The sequence below is a fragment of the Anomaloglossus baeobatrachus genome, chromosome 11 (genome assembly GCF_048569485.1).
Source record: "Anomaloglossus baeobatrachus isolate aAnoBae1 chromosome 11, aAnoBae1.hap1, whole genome shotgun sequence".
Lineage (NCBI taxonomy): Eukaryota > Metazoa > Chordata > Amphibia > Anura > Aromobatidae > Anomaloglossus > Anomaloglossus baeobatrachus.
In genome coordinates this window covers 146,905,879-146,917,988 of record NC_134363.1, presented here as the reverse complement: position 1 = coordinate 146,917,988, position 12,110 = coordinate 146,905,879, and positions in this window count along the sequence as shown.

Here is a 12,110-nt window from a genome sequence, read left to right as displayed (position 1 = left end):
TGGAATGGGACCGACCAGTGGAATGGGACCGACCAGTGGATAGTGGAATTGGACTGACCAGTGGAATGGGATCAACTAGTGGATTGGGACAGACTATTGAAATGGGACCGATCAGTGGAATGGGAATGACCAGTGGAATGGGACCGACCAGTGGAATGGGACCGACCAGTGGAATGGGAGCAACCAGTGGGATGGGACCACCCAGTGGAATGGGGCAACCAGTGGAATGGGACCGACCAGTGGATAGTGGAATTGGACTGACCAGTGGAATGGGACTGATCAGTGGAATGGGATCAACTAGTGGATTGGGACAGACTATTGAAATGGGACCGATCAGTGGAATGGGAATGACCAGTGGAATGGGACCGACCAGTGGAATGGGACCAACCAGTGGAATGGGAGCAACCAGTGGGATGGGACCGACCAGTGGAATGGGGCGACTAGTGGAATGGGACCGACCAGTGGAATGGGATGACCAGTGCAATAGGACCGACCAGTGGAATGGGACCAATCAGTGGAATGAAACTGACCAGTAGAATGGGACTGATCAGTGGAATGGGACTGATCAGTGGATTGGGACCGACGAGTGGAATGGGACCGACCAGTGCAATGGGACTGACCAGTGGAATGGGACCGACCAGTGGAATGGGACCGACCAGTGGAATGGGACCGATCAATGGAATGGGACCGACCAGTGGAATGGGACCGATCAGTGGAATGGGACCGACCAGTGGAATGGGACCGATCAATGGAATGGGACCGACCAGTAGGATTGGACCGGCAATTGATGGGTTCCCAAATCTACCCAATAATTACCCTCCACAGCTTTCTTACTTTTGACTCGTTTATTGGGGCTCCAAGTGAAGGAACTTTAATGGTCTCCATGGAAGACTTTGCCAAAAGTCCAGCCGGAACGTCAGTATGATTATAGTACGTTGGATGGTAGAAGACGCCAAACATCCTACTGCCAAAAGAAGCCTTGTGCTGCCCTCAGAGGAGGTGACATCTCAGGAGACATCACTTGCTGTGTAGCCCAAGACAGAGGACAAGAAAAAAAATCCCGTTGGATGAAACGTCTTTCTGTCAAAGAAACCAGAATGTTTGCACATTAAAAGCTGGAAACGAGTATAAAAATGTAACACAATTCAGAAATTGTACTTCTGCACTTAAAAAAAAAAAAAAAATTGTAAAATGTCAAATACTTTCTGATCTGGCAACGTTCAGTACTATTTCGACCCCAAATGATCCGGAAATGTGTTTCTACATTTTGGCAGTAGGGCTGGAATCTAGCACCAAACACTGATAAACCAAAGTGCAAGAAAAATCCAGCCATTCACTGCCTGGGAGAACGAGCTGAGCGTGGTTTCTACACAGCTATAAACCGGGATATGGGAATCATTGCGTTGTTTTATATTTCCGGTAGCTACAGCATTTTTTACAGTCATTTTGATGCTTTTGACAGAGAATTTATAGATACATTCAAATTCCATAACTATTAAGTTATTTCTTAAATACATCATGGACTGGAAATCAAAAAGGTCGGATCGACACAGACAGCATCTGGACTACTCTGCGTATGAGACCTAGTCCGGTGGTGATAATCTCCTGCAGATAAAATACTGATTGTATTGAAACTACAGCACATAGCCTAATCAGTGACACATGCCTGGAATCGGGCTTTCTTGCTTGGTGGTCTCAGATTAAACAGCCAAATCCTGTTGATAGATTTATTTCCAGGCCTTGATGTTCCTGTTTCATACGTCTCATCTTTTCTCTGTATTTTAGGTAGATAGAACACATATCCACTATACACTGTTGGATTGTTCACATGTCCATGTTTTCTTGACACTCTGTCCAGAAAAAAATATATAAAATGGATATTTGGCCACTTTTGCTCCAAGCCATTGATCAAGTTCATCCATTAAAATCAATGGTTCCTTGAAAAAGAAAAAAGGACTGCACATGATTGCTATCCAGGCACTGTTCATTTATTACTGATTAATGGGTATTATGGTAGGATGTTAGATTGTTCCAAACAAGAAGAATAAATAAAGAAACCTATGATAAACTAATTTCTGCATGCAAAAAAAGGCCCCCTTACCTTTTGGGCACCTGTTTCGGTGCACAGGTTGCACCAATCATATGTCCACCCCTGATGCAGATAGTGGTGAGATTGGGTCACAGGTGGCAGTGGGTGAGGGAGGGCATGGATTGGCTCAAGGTCCACTGTTTTCTGTCCTTCGGCTGTCTCAGTCCATGGGCTACACTGGAACAGCAGGAGGTCCATATGTGACCCATGTGTCACACTGGAACAGCAGGAGGGCCTAATGTGACTCAGGTACAACACTGGAACAGCAGAAGGGCCTAATGTGACTCAGGTACAACACTGGAACAGCAGAAGGGCCATATGTCACTCAGGTACCACACTGGAACAGAAGGAGGACTACATGTGACCTATGAGCCATACTGGAAGAGCAGGAAGGCCAGATGTGACCCATAGGCTGCACTGGAACAGAAGAAGGGCCAGATGTGACCCACAGGCCGCACTGGAACAGCAGAAGGGCCATATGTCACTCAGGTACCACATTGGAAGAGCAGGAGGGCCAAATGTGAACCTTTAGCCATACTGGAAGAGCAGGAAGGCCAGATGTGACCCATAGGCAGCGCTGGAACAGCAGAAGGGCCAGATGTGACCCACAGGCCGCACTTGAACAGCAGAAGGGCCAGATGTGACTCCGGTACCACAATTGGACCAGCAGAAGGGCTATATGTAACCCATGAGCCACATTGAAACAACAGTAGGGTCAGATGTGACCCATAGGCCACACTAGAACAGGAGGAGGGCCAGATGTGACCCATAGACCACACTGAAACAGGAGTATTTCCAGATGTGACCTCTGGGCTGCACTGGAACAGCAGCAGGGCCAGATGTGATCCACAGGCCGAACTGGAACAGCAGGAGGGCCAGATGTGACCCACAAGCTGCACTGGAACAGCACAAGGGCCAGATGTGACCCATGGGCTGCACTGGAGCAGCAGGAGGGCCATATATGACCTACAGGCCATACTGGAACAGCAGCAGAGTCATATGTGACCTACGATCTGCTCTGGAACAGCAGGAGGGCCATATGTGACTCACAGGTGGCACTGGACCAGCAGGAGGGCCATATGTGACCCATGGGCCACACTGGTACAGCAGGAGGGCCACATGTGACCCATGGACAGCAGTGGAACAGCAGTAGCGCCACATGTGATCCATGGACAGCAGTGGAACAGCAGGATGGCCACATGTGACCCGTTGGCCGCAGTGGAACAGCAGGAGGGCCAGATGTGACCCATGGGTTGCACTGGAACAGCAGGATGGCCACATATGACTAACGGACCACATAGGAACAGCAGGAGGGCAATATTTGACCACGGGCCACACTTTGCCTGCGACCAGTTTAGACAGATGATTGCCTAAATTGGATATACAGTAATTGTAACGAACCCTCAGTTGTAAGAAGTCCAAGCACTATATGACCAACTTCTGGATTTACTGACATAAAGCAGTGATCTTGAAAATGATGAGGAATTTGGATACAAAGTATATTAGGAAGCGATGAATCGTTATTTACACAAAACGTCTTCTTATGTCGTCTTGGTATAGGGAGCGTCAGTGCATACAGGAGGGAATGTGAGGCTGAGCAGACATTTTTGTGAACTTAGAGCATTTTTGGGACAGTAACTAAATTTAAATTAAAAATATCAAAGGCAGCACATGGACATTGAGCGTAAAAATGAGCGGAGAGCCGCACAGTGACAAATGTAACCTCTCGGCAATTTATGGCGATAAGTAAAAATGTTACATTTTAGTGTAAGTCATTGATGTTTGGGTCATTTTTTGGCCAATACAGATTTATGAATGTTAGTACTGTAGTTGAGTGGGAATATAAAAGACCTGCATTTGGGGGGGAGGTAGAAGTCGGGGGCGCACACTCCTCTCTTTGAACTGTATTGTTATTAACTTATTCTTGTTGAAATATTTAAAATCTATTATTTTTGGATACAACAGTTACAACTGTGAAACAAATATATAAGAATAAGTAATAGAGTTAATATATCACGTCGTGGAGGAGGAATAGATGTCTTCCATCTGCTACGTCACCCATCATTTAGGAAAAACTATTCTTCGTCAGTGCAGGAAATTTTACACACTGAGTGCTTGATTCAACCTTTGTAATGCTACCACCAGGGGGCGCAGGTACACAGGAGTGATGTCCAGGTCCTAGGTGTAATGCTGCATCTGCCCACTAGATGTCACCAGTATCTATACGGAGAGGTAGCAAAATGGTCGTACACGCTGAGAGTCAGAGCCGGGAGGTCACGTCAGTGCAAAGGAGGAAGAGGAGCTGAAGTCACGTGGAAGCCTAGAAGTAATATCAGGTTCAGATTGGGAGCAGAACCGTAGTCAGAGAGCAAGCCGAGGTCAGACGTCGAAGGGGAACGTAAGTAGAAAAGAGGGGAAGCGGAACTGAGGGAACCAGACAAATGGAGGGTCAGGAAGTCAGGGATCACAGACAAGATGGATAGAGTGGACAGGGAGAGGTGTCAGGGTAGCGGGATGAGGAGCAGAATGAGCTTACAGGAACCAGAAGCGCACACTGCAGAGCAGGAACTATTACTGGCAGAGTTTCAGTGGAAACAGCCCAAAGATAAAGCAAGGCAAGTACCGGAATGAGGCACCAAACAAGCCCCGCCACCGGCAAGGACCTACGGACTACAAATAACTGAGCAATAGACAAAACCCAATGACTCTGCAAGGAGCAGAGCCAAAGGTGAATCGTGACACCCTTGTCCTGTGTTCCCATTTGGCATGGTCCATATGTAAGGAATAGTAGCCACAGCAATGTATATGTCCCTGATAGCTCATCAATATCTGATTGGTGGAAAGCCATTGTCTACAATCAGCCGGAGAAAGGTGCATTCGCCTGGTGGGCTGCAGTACCATGGTTGTATCACCACCAGCGGGATGCATCCATGCGCCACCATGCTGAGAACACGCGAGGCACTGCTGTCCCGTTGGACCTTCTGACTGCGGTGGTCACATGGTATACTAATAATTATCAAAAATCCATCAATCCCACACATGTGGTCCTGTGTCCGCTGTTTTAATGGAGCGATAGTGCGCATGCATTATTATTCTTACTTATGGATAAGTGGAATGTGATGGTGCCTGAACAGACCGCTTCTTCCTGGGCCCTTCGTATTGACCTGTACTCACGTTCATAACAGTTCCTCAGATAGTTTAACTCGGCCACAATCTCATTGCAAGAAGACTCCATGAAAAGAGGGATGCTTTAACTGAAAATCTTGTATTCATGACAATGCGGCAGGTACAAAGAGTAATTATTTTCCGGAGAGCATACGACATGTACATAAGATGGCTGGTACTAAACACTATATGGGGAAGAAGGGCGAGGAAACTGACATCACAGAACTACAGGGAGAAAGTAGGGACAAATACAAGGAAAGTCAAACCTTAACCTCGCAACAGAAAAGACAATATGCAGTAATGCAAAACAGTGAACAATTTCCAAGTCCTAGGACATGACAGTTATCACTAAATTGTTTCTGGATTAGTTTATCACAAAAATTCTAAAATGCAGATTTTAGCAAATGCAAATTTTTGGATATTCGATTCATGCTGCCATTTTGCTGCATTCATGAAAGTGTTAAATAAAAATTTCTGCAATATCATACTGACCGCTCACATGTCCCTAAGACCACCACTTCCTACTACTTGCCCCCCCCCCAAGGCAGTAGCTATGTGTCCGGACTTCTCATCACTCTTCGGCCTCATTACACATTATGATGTCATGACGTCATATTGTGCGTTATCCATCACAGAAACAAAGGGATGTCGTGACTGGAGATGATGATGAGTATTATATCTTTGCATTGCCCTTCTGATTTGGGAGTTGACTAGCAATTCCGATTTATTTTGATGCGTTTCAAGTCCTATGCTGGTTTCTTCTTCAGGAAAAGCCTATAAATCCAATGTTTTCTACCTGATTTTGTTATTAGAACACCACACTGACCCATGTTATTCAAAAGGGCTGTTGAACTTAAATATGTACCCCTTGGTCCGATTGTCCGCTAAAAACAAAAAATGGCACCATGCATTTTTCTCGTTTGAGTATCAGATGGGATTGTTATAGTCTATGGGTGCATAATATAAATATGGACACCATATTGAATATTCGTACGGCATCTGATTTTTACAGATATATTACCATTATTAAACTAGGAAACTGTATTCGATCATGTAAATTTTTAAATGTAGATATAGGAAATAAGATGTCACATAGATATAAAAAACGGAGAAATGGATGGCACATGGATGAAAATCGTATGAGTTTTCTGATCGAAACTTAGATGATTTTTCATGGGATCGTCTGCAGCCAGGCTGGATGTCTAGTCCTAGATGTATGTCCTTGGCAGCTTCTCCCCATCTCGCTCACTTAGGCTGTCAGGTCCCTTCCTATGTGCGAGATAGAGAAAGAATGAATGACAGAAGAGAGCAAACCTCCAGCTGCTTCCCCTTCCTTCCCTACTCTATTGTCACGGGTATGTCATGGTTGACAGACAGTCCTGTGGTGTCCGGCTGTAGAAAGTCACAGTGTTTGGCTACATAAACTGCTCCATGCTATTTTATTCTACCTGATGTGGTGTAAATAGACACCTATGTATCTTCTCTGTTTGGGATTAATCCTTTTCCTTTTAGGATCCTGCAGATATCCTCACCTCTCAGCTGTTAATCCTTATCACTACCCATTGTGTCCTTATAACCTGCATTTCCCCTTGGTGTTTGCTGATGATTAAGTAAGGACCCTTTCACACTGCGTTAGATTGCCTACGTTCACTGGTCCCGTTTGGGCTTCCATCCAATCCCCCTGCAAAACGGGTTTCGGACGCATGCTCCGATGGGGCCATTGACTATAATGGTGCAGACGGAGTTACCGTGTGCTCTATCTTGCACCATTTTTGGGCTTATACGCTTTCTGTAGGTGGACTCTGTCTGCACCATTATAGTCAATGGCCCCGTCGGCACATGCGTCCAAAAACCGTTTTGGGGGGGTTCAGATGGAAGCCCTGACTGGACCAGTGAACACAGGTAATAACTCAGTGTGAAAGCAGCCTTATACTTCTATATGATCGGCTTGTAATCATCTGGAGAAATATTGTTTTTGTTGCTGTTCCTGTCCCAGAGTCATCTTTTAGATAAGTTGTTAGTTTAGTTTCTCCTTGATTGTGTTCCCTGTATGTTCTATAGAACTTAGTGGGGTTGACTAAGCACTCATCCCATCCGTTCTTTACCTAGGGCCCAGTTCACGGTCAGCCAGGGCCTAGGTATCCTTCTCTGAGCATAGGTGTGGAACTTATCTAGGGTGGTCAGGGGAGCCAGGGGCAAGTGGAAGGTTTGATTATGGGTCACTGTGAAGCCCCTCCAGTGTTGTGTCGGTGCATTACCTTCAGGGACTCCACGCAGCTGGATCTTGTCACAGGTAGGAGATCTTCTTTTAGGATTGTCGTGACGCCACTCTCAGAATTGCGGTCAGTGGGGACCGCCACTGCAGGTTAAGGGATGCCTGGGGCTGATGGTGGGTGCAGCCAGTTGTAATAGCCTCCTGAGAGTGAGGCAAGCCCCAGGGCCCTGTGTAGGTGTGTAGAACCACAAGGCGCAGAATAACTCCACACAAGCAGAATGTCTTTCAGGGGTTTTACTCACAGAAGGTGGCAGAGTGAGTAACCCGGGCGTAGCTGGGATGAACCAGGTTGGAACCAGGTGTCCTTCAGGCTGACTGATGAGGGTGGCTACCGACTCGCCTTCCTTAGCCCTTCTGTGGTTTGTGGTAACCCCGACTTTTAGTCCCTATGGGGGTCACCCAGGGAAGTAGCTGCTCCCCTCGTTTGTTTGCCGTTTGCTTGTCGCCTGGACCAGATCACTCCAGCTGCTTGCCTCCTGTGAACTATGGGCCCTAACTGTGGCTACGTGGCTGCGGCTTTTGTGGTGTTGTGGCGTGGGCTTTAAGGGCCCCACACCGGCAGGTTTAGCAAGGAAAGGTGGATCTATCCCCGCACCGGGATCTGCCGCCCGTTTGGGCCTGGTACTCCCTGACAGTCTCCGTACTTTCCACTACGCTGCTCTCTCTAGCTGTGTGTGGAGTTCGGGCAGCACTACCAGGTGACCGTTCTCCCCCGTCGGTAGTCACTGCGCGGACGCTGTTAGACTGCAACAGCTCCAGGGTCTGCTTCTGCTCTTCCTGAGCTGCACACTAAACTGGCTCACTCGTGGGACCTGCACTGCTGCTCCTGTCTGAGCTCCTCTGCCATGCTCCTCACTCCTCCACACTCTGCTTCAGACTGTTTACTCCTCCTTCTCTTTTCCCCTTGTGCCTGCCTACGCCACCTAGCAACCAGGCTCTCTACCACACCCCTTGAGTGGAGATGGAGGCTTCGCCCCCTCCACCCCTCGGGTGGAGGTGGAGGCTTCGCCCCCTCCTGGGATCCCCAGGGGTCCTCCCAAAGGTACATGTGTGAGACCTGATCACTATGCGCCTGTGTAGTCACACCTCGGTCAGCCTTCTGGATTACCTGTATTGTACTGTCCCCAGCATGGGTGCAGTACTCAGTGGTGCCTGACCAGGTCAGGGGCGCCACATTCCCCCTTAGTTATCACCAGCACGTCCTCGGGCTTCAAGACAACATTTTAAAATGCATAAAACATTAAAACATGGTAAAACTTTTAAAACCACCAGGTACCATACATCACCACCCTCCACCCACAAGTTCGTTAACCCACCCTAAACCCTCTCACGTTGGCCGCGCCTTCAGCCACTTCTGGCAGGATGTAGAGGCGGCTTTCATGGGCCGGTGGTCTTCAGGGCATACCTGGCCTGGTGAAGCCGCGCCTTCAGCCACTTCTGGCAGGATCCAGAGGCGGCCTTCACAGTTGGTGCTGACCAGGTACCCTCTTTGTGGTGGAGAGCCAGGCCCCATAAACAGGCATGCTCCCTGGTTGCAGGCGAGCCAAGGCCCCATAAACGGACGTGCTCCCTGGTTGCAGGTGAGCCAAGCCCCTAAACAGGCTGGCTCTGGTGGTGGTACCTCTGGGGTAACTATGTACACTGCGAGAGTTTGTGGCTATAGCCAGTTCATAGCCTTAAGGTTCATGGGTTTCTCACATTAGTTCATGTGGGCGCATTTCTTAAACTTATAAACGTTGCAAACTGGTCAAAACTGTAACTTGCTGTACTTCTTTCTTTACTTTACGCAGATTCCTCCTTACCAGGGCTTGGGCCTGTAGGGCTGCGGCACCTGTTGTTTTCTCCATCTCTGTCTTTTCCTTCTTCTTCTACATCTGTTTCTTGTTCTGTATCTGTTTCTTTTTCTTGTGGTATGGAGACAACTGGGTTTCTATAGGAATCTCTGGTACATGGCGTAACGTCAAGTGCATACCATCCCCTTTCTCCTTGATGCATGGTGAATTCCACTGAATCTCCTGTCCGTAGATTCCTTCCTGCATGTCCTCTGGGCAAATGGGCTCTAACGTCTCTTCTGTTAACAAAGATGCCTTCTTTTATACCAGGAGCTACTATGAAGCCATATCCACTCTTCAAACTGAAATCCTCTACTACACCACGACAAAGTGGACCTCTAACCTGGGATTTGGCCCTTCTCAGGAACCGTTTCTCTTCTAAGTCTCTGGCCATGACTTCGCCTTTCTGCTCTGGAGACTGCGGTGCAGGGGAAAGCTTGGTTCTGCTACGGTGCCGTGTCCTACGGGCTGGATTCTGCTGGGCTGTTACTTCACTGCCTGCAGGCCCCCAGGTGAGGTTTCTAGGCAACTCTTCCTCTTCATCCCAGCGGGAATACGGCAGCATCTCTGGCTCTGGGCATGGATCCACTGCTGATGGCTCCGGGGTCAGCTCCTCAGCTTCCTGGCCTTCTCTCCCCCTTAGTTCTTCGGAGCACTCCTGTTGTGGCAGCGCCGGGGATGGGTGGTCATCAGCAGGCCCGGGCGGGGGACTCTTTGACGTGGATATTGCCGGAATCCTCCTGGGGGTGTGTGGAGGGAGCAGATACCGATCCACCATCTCCTGTGGGAACTGGGCCTCTAAGTCAGCCTTCAGCTTCCAGTATGCGGGGTCCTCTCCTATCAGGGACTTCCTAGCAGGGACTTCCTTAGACTGGGGAGCGGTGTCTGCTCTGGCCTTGCAGGCCGGGGTAAACAGAGGTACATTCTTGTCTTGGCGGGCCGCGCCTGACATGGCGGCGGCCTGGTCTTGGCGGGCCACGCCCTGCATGGCGGCGGCCTGGTCTTGGCGGGCCGCGCCCTGCATGGCGGCGGCCTGGATCAGCGTTGCTGTCGCAGCTGGAGTCTTAGCGGGCATCGCTACTGTGGCCGGTTCTTGGCGGGCCGGGCAGGGCATCGCTGCAGCGGCCTGAATTGGCGTCGCAGCCGCGATGGGATCTGTGCAGGCTGGGCTGGGCGTCGCTGCAGCGATCGGGGCTTGGCGGGCCGCACCTGGCGTGGCTGCGGCCTGGTTCAGCACCTCGCCTGCGGCGTGGATGAGGGTCGCGGTGGCAGCCGGATCTTTGCGGGCCGGGCAAGGCATCTCTGCGGCGGCCTGGGCTTGGCGGGCCGGGCAGGGCATCGCTGCTGCGGCCCGGTTCAGCGTCGCCGCGCCGGGCGCCTCTTCAGGGACCGCGGGCGTGGCAGCAGGGGTCGGGGCACTCGCGCTGGCAGGGGCAACACTGGACTCACCCATCGGTGGTATCATCGGGGTCTGAGTCGTCGCCGTCCGGTCTGGCACTCGTCGTGCGGTTCCCCTCTCATAGGCCTGAACCGCTGCAGCCATCTCCAGAAGCTCCGTGCGTTCCTCTCTGATCTGCTCTACGACCCGGGTCTCCAGTCGGTCGCAGAACTGGGCAAGCTCCCGATACCACCAGGCAGCGGAGCCTGGTTCTGGGCCTCTGCGTTCAGACGCCATTTCTTCTGCGCCTTCTTCTGCACGATTTCCCAGCAGTGGACTCGTCGCTGCCTCCAGTTGCAGGCTCTTCAGTTTCTGCTCTGCCTCTTCCAGCAGCAGGCTTCTGGCTCCCTTTCTGTCCCGACGTCTCTGAACGCCTCCGCTCTCTTCACTTGCGAGGTCAGGACTCTGCAGGGGATCTCTGGGTAGCCACACCTCTTCATGGGCGGTAACTTCTCCCAGCGCGGGCTGCTGTTGTTTTTCAGCGCGCTTTTCATGGTGGCAATATGGCGGCGCTTCCAATTTTCCAAGCGGACCGCCCAGGCACATGGTCACCTGTCTGGACAGGTCTAGTCCTTATCCTGTTCGTGACGCCAGATGTGAAGCCCCACCAGTGTTGTGTCGGTGCATTACCTTCAGGGACTCCACGCAGCTGGATCTTGTCACAGGTAGGAGATCTTCTTTTAGGATTGTCGTGACGCCACTCTCAGAATTGCGGTCAGTGGGGACCGCCACTGCAGGTTAAGGGATGCCTGGGGCTGATGGTGGGTGCAGCCAGTTGTAATAGCCTCCTGAGAGTGAGGCAAGCCCCAGGGCCCTGTGTAGGTGTGTAGAACCACAAGGCGCAGAATAACTCCACACAAGCAGAATGTCTTTCAGGGGTTTTACTCACAGAAGGTGGCAGAGTGAGTAACCCGGGCGTAGCTGGGATGAACCAGGTTGGAACCAGGTGTCCTTCAGGCTGACTGATGAGGGTGGCTACCGACTCGCCTTCCTTAGCCCTTCTGTGGTTTGTGGTAACCCCGACTTTTAGTCCCTATGGGGGTCACCCAGGGAAGTAGCTGCTCCCCTCATTTGTTTGCCGTTTGCTTGTCGCCTGGACCAGATCACTCCAGCTGCTTGCCTCCTGTGAACTATGGGCCCTAACTGTGGCTACGTGGCTGCGGCTTTTGTGGTGTTGTGGCGTGGGCTTTAAGGGCCCCACACCGGCAGGTTTAGCAAGGAAAGGTGGATCTATCCCCGCACCGGGATCTGCCGCCCGTTTGGGCCTGGTACTCCCTGACAGTCTCCGTACTTTCCACTACGCTGCTCTCT